This window comes from Vigna radiata, chromosome 11 (genome assembly GCF_000741045.1).
Source record: "Vigna radiata var. radiata cultivar VC1973A chromosome 11, Vradiata_ver6, whole genome shotgun sequence".
Lineage (NCBI taxonomy): Eukaryota > Viridiplantae > Streptophyta > Magnoliopsida > Fabales > Fabaceae > Vigna > Vigna radiata.
The window spans coordinates 14,721,776-14,727,237 of NC_028361.1; the positions used below are offsets into that span (position 1 = coordinate 14,721,776).

Genomic DNA, 5,462 nt, shown 5'->3' on the forward strand with positions numbered 1-5,462 from the left:
ATCAAAACATATGGAAACCATATAAATAATTAAGAGTTTCAATAAAAGAGAGTATCGAAAGATTACATTGTTTCCCCCAACAACAATAGGGTTTAGTTCACCATTTTCATGGTGAATCTAGATGAAAAATGGATGAAGAATGGAAGAGAAAACCCTAGAAAAGATGAAAAGGAGCCTAAGCATCCAAGAGATCCTCTTCAGAGAGCAAAATTAGGTCTGGCCGCCCCCTTCTGTCAAAAGAATACCTCTGTACTCGCAATAGGGCTATTTATAGGTGAGGAGCGCAATAGAAAACAGGCCCAAGCCCAGCAGACCACCGCCCGACGGAACAAGTGTGGCGCCCGGCGGTTTCCCACAAATCGCACCACTGCCCGGCGGTTTCCAAAACCGCCCAGCGCCAACGCCAGTTCCTACTTCTCGCCCTGGACCGCCCGGCGGTGTAAGTTACCGCCGGGCGGTGCGTTGACTCTTCAAATCTTCAATTTTCTTCTCTTTTCTTAAGTCTTCGACCTTTATCTTCAACTCCATTCTTCCCTTTCTCCAAAATACTACAAAACAATGCAAAACAAGCATAATATCGCTAAAAACAACTTTTGACTCTCTACAGACTCATTTATTGAGTTTTACTTGATTCTAAACTCATTCCAAGTAGTAAAGGGTGTAATTTGGTCTAATTTGACATATAAAAATTATTGTTCTTCAACCTTCATCAACACCCCAAACTTAGAATTTTGCTTGTCCTCAAGCAAAACAAAACAAAACAACACGCAAAACAAAGCTTGGNTTTCTACTCTTTCATCCAATGATTCAACCTTCCCAAAGTACATGACAAAACTACTCAATCCAAATCCTCAGCGAAATCAAAATAAGATGCATGCATGTTTTCAATCCAGAGAGTGCACAACAGATGTTACACATTATGAATGATCAATCCACTAAGCAAAAATGCAATCATGAAAATTAACAGTTCATATCAAGCGAGTGTTTCACTCAATCACTCAAGTGTTTAAGGTGACACTCCAACTCTCTATTATTCACAAGCCACATGAAACAAAATTGCCATTCATCTCAAACAATCAACATCTTTACATGCAAATGCCATCAAAAGGACTTTTCCAAGGCTTGTAATGAGGTTGGGCTAACAAGAAGAATTGGTTTTTCTAGAATGCAAAATCCTTGAGTTAAAAGAGCTATCATGGTATTCATCATTTAAGCATAACTGTCTTCCTCACCAATCTCACTCATTCCCAACTTTTTTCCCCTTTTCTTTTTCATTGAGCTCATCTTCATGCTTTTCTTCTTTTCTTTTCTTTTTCTCATGAATTTTTCTTTTCACAACATTTGAGCTCAATACTCTTCATTTGCCTTTCAATTTCCCCCATACAACCCCAAACTTGAACCTTTTCATCACTTACACTTAAGCTCAACCCAACTCAAGGTAAAGAATTTCGAGACAAGGGTTCACATCCTGTTTAAGGCTAAGGTTCAAAAAGGGTATAATATTTCAAGCACTTTGGGTGAAAATTTGGCTAGAGAAGGGTTTCTCAAAAATGGCCTTGATCATATGACATTTACATGCAATTCAATCAATTAAGGCAATATCATTCATGTTTTCCTGTGAACAATGCATACCACAATAAAACCTCTGGAGCTCAAGACCTCACACAACATGCTTTCTCACAAAAATCATTCATACATTTTGCTTAGCATCATAACCACAATCATATTTCATCACACATTTATTTCACTGGATATTAACACACAACACAACTCAATTATCATCCACATAAAATAATCATCAAATAGTTCCATCATGCACATCAGTCAGTCAAGCATTTTCAGAAAAAGTGTTCAAGCCAAGAATACATACTGAAATTAAAATTCAACCTATTCTAACAATTTAAAAAAAAATAAAAAGTAAAAGATAAAAGAAAGAAAAACTAAAATCCTGTCTACGGACATCCCTTAGTAGATGTCTGCAATCAGCCCATGCTATCATCAGAGTCCTCCTGACTCTCATCGTCAGCATCTTCAAAGTTTTCTTCCACTGTGTTCGGGGCTCCGGCTGCACCAAAACCAAAACCACTACTCTGCGCCTGCTGCTCAGGCCATGCCACCACTGTATGAAACTCATCCATAGTCCACCTGTGCACTGGTGGCTGGTCATATAGCCCAATAATCATCTCAGTAGTCGCAACCTGCCCTCTGTGAAGGGCCTCCATCCTGGGTTCCATCATGGACATGTACATGTCCCTCATCTGGAAGGGCTCCGCGTGCTGAACTGGTACCTCATCAGGCACCTGCTCCTGCTGAGCTGCAGCTCTCCTAGGGTGCCTCCGGGGTGCTGCCCCTGCTGCACCTGCTGCTCCTAATGCTCCTGCCTCAGCACAGAACTGGTGAAAGTAAGCTGCATCAATGACATTCCTAAGTCTCTCATATGGGGAACTGCAATGTTCACCCCAGCCTGCTCACACAGAAAAGTGATCAAAGATGGATGCCCCAATGGCATCCTGCTGCTAACTGTCATAGCATAGCTTCGAATCTCGTCGGCGATGATTTTGTCGACATTTACCTTCATCTGTCTCATCAAGCAGAAGATGAGACGAACCCTGTGCATCGTGATATCCAAAATGTGGGAGCAAGGTTGGATGTTGGCATGCATGAATGCCATCCAGTATCGAGCCAAAGGTATCATATCCAACATCCTAATGTTGATCGATGCCCCACTAGAGTTAGGCTGAAAATGCCTTCCAGGGAGACACACAACTCTCTCAATATCAGCGACGTCACCAAACAGACCAGCATTTTCCGCATACTGGCACTGCTCCCCTGGCCATTCTGTGCCCAAAAGGCTGTTAATAGTATCGAGGTCATAACTAATAATCTGCCCCCTCAAAAAGCTCCTATATCTTCCAGCAGCTGCTCCTCCTCTGGGCATAGCGTTGGTGTAGAATTCTTTAACCAACTAAACACTGGCAGGTGCAGGGTAAGTTGTCAACTTCTCCTAGTCTCTCCTCAAAATCTCCTCTCCAAATTTAGGAGCCAAGTTAGGAATAAAGGAAGCCTTCCTCTCTATCAGCAACCTCCTTTCTTGCACATAATGATCCTCATGTTGCTTGGAGAGGAACCTCTGAGAGTCAAATCCTCTCGAACTTTCTGGCATCTTCCTTTTACTACCAGTATTTCTTCCTCTGCGTGATGTTGACGCCATTTCTGCAATAAATACAATTTGCCACAAACCACATAAATCTATTGTTAGGAGTTAATGCATCAATAAACACTTTCAAACCCAACATAATTTACAACTGGTGATGCACAGGTTTCCCCTTTCGCTATGCAAAACATTAAAAAAAAACACAGCAGACTGCCCGTCGTCAAAGAGGCTTACCGCCCTGCGGTATGCATCAATTTGAATACCGCCCGGTGGCAGAGGCCTACCGCCCGACGGTGCGAGGGGTTTTCAAAATTTTTTCACCAAATCAACCCTAATCTCCACTCAAATGCTAATTCCTACCATGCAAACCAATTTCAAACAACTTAATCGGTCCAAAACAATTCCCAATTCAACAATCCATGCAAAGAATCTCAAAACCCTAAGTTACCAAATTCCTAATCATGTTCATCATCAATTTCAAAATTAGGAACTAACAAATGAAATTACACAACTTACTTGAGTGAAGATGTGAATGCTTGCAACAAATCCTTAAATTGATGAAGGAGAACTCTAAATGCACACTCCCACCAAGAAAAACCCCAAATTTGAGCAAGAAATTAAACTTTTTGTGAGTGGGTGGTGAGAAAGTGTATAGAAATCTCTTTAAAACCCTCTTGAAAGTGCAAATCTAGAGCAAGAATGACAGGAGACCGCCAGGCGAAAATCAAAGGGGCAAAGCAAAGTGAAGAAAACTTGAAAACACCTAGCTTTTAAAAAGCTCGGGTTTTAGTTTTCGTCGCCACCGCCAGGCGGCAATGTGGTACCGCCCGACGGTGGGTGGTAATTTTCCTTACCACTTTTCTTGCTTGCCTTCCTGTGATTTCTCCTGGTGGCTTCTCATCTTTGCCCTAAATTTTTCACTTTCAAGATTTTCCTCACTCAAATGCATAAGCACACAAAAAATGAATTAAGACAGAATTTGGAAAACAAAAACAAACACAGAAATTCACAAGTATGTACAACAATTGGGATAGCCCCCGTAAACACCCATCAGTAGGTGTTCAATTTATTCTTGCTTGGTATTTTCTTCTTCTTCTTCTTTATNCTAAATCTCTTCAAAAAGTTGATCGAACCAAGCATCATATTTCCATGAATCAATCATAGGAGCCTTAATCTCCAATTTCTTGAAGATCTCCATGAAGTACTTGAACTTATTCTCCTTCCTATGATTTTTCTTTTTATGAGGGAGGGGTTTTTCACATGACCTTTTCTTCTTTCCTCTATTCCTCTTCCTCTTAATTTTCTCCTCCCTCAGCTTTCTCTTTTTCTTTTTCTTTTCTTTCTTTATTTTCACATTTTTTTTCTCTTTTTCTTCTCCTTCAACCACTGCTTTTCCTCTCTCATCATCCTTCTCACTCTCATTCAACTTTTCTATTTCAATCTCCTCTATCCTTTCTGCAGCAACAACTTTTTCTGTTTTTATCTCCTTGTATATCTCTGACTCTTCTGCTTCTATCTTTTCCTCCTCGACAACCTTATCATTTTTAGAGGTAGTAGCTTGACATTCTTCTTTAGGGATAACTTCAGTATTATTCCTAATAATGCCCAGAGACTTCAATACTTTTGTTATCTCATCTTCCTCTATCTTCTTTTCATCAATGACCTTGTCATCCTCAAAGATAGTAGCTTGGCATTCTTCTTTAGGGTTAACTTCAGTATTAACCCCAATAATACCCAGAGACTTCAAAGCATAAGAGTGTTATTCATGCAATAAACGTTCTTTAGCTTCTCCCAACGTTTCTTTTCGCACCGAGAATAACTCCTGCTGTAAACGTTGTTTAGCTTCTCCCAACGTTTCGTTTGGCCTAGAGGAATATTGCCCAAATTGGCTATGATATATGTTTGAATGAGGTTCATACCAGTGGTTGAAACTATTTTGGTAGAATTGAGTGCCTACAGAATCAAATTCTTGTCCAAACTGCATTCTGTAAAAATTAGGCACAAAATCCTAGAAAAAATTTATTAGAACAAAAATAAACATAAATTCAAGTCAAATTCAATCAATCCACACTACTTGAAAAATAAACCTCGAGTCCCCGGTAACGGCGCCAAAAACTTGTTAACGGATTGGCAAGCGTACCAAATCATTCAAGTAATAAAAATGGTAAGACCAAATATCGTTTTCCCAAGACACTCGAAAGGCCTTATGGTTTGCGTGAATTGAAATCGTAAGACTTGAAAGGAAAAATTAATTAATTGGTTTTGAGAACAAAATATAAACATGCAAAATAGAATGATTCAATTGACA

The 5,462-nt window shown here is 39.8% G+C and overlaps 1 protein-coding gene across 2 annotated transcripts in view; it reads left to right on the forward strand.

Annotated features, from left to right (window-relative positions):
• Nucleotides 1-5,462, forward strand: part of LOC111240585 — an 8,850-nt gene that overhangs the window by 1,307 nt on the left and 2,081 nt on the right. The gene's annotated exons all lie outside the window — the stretch shown is intronic.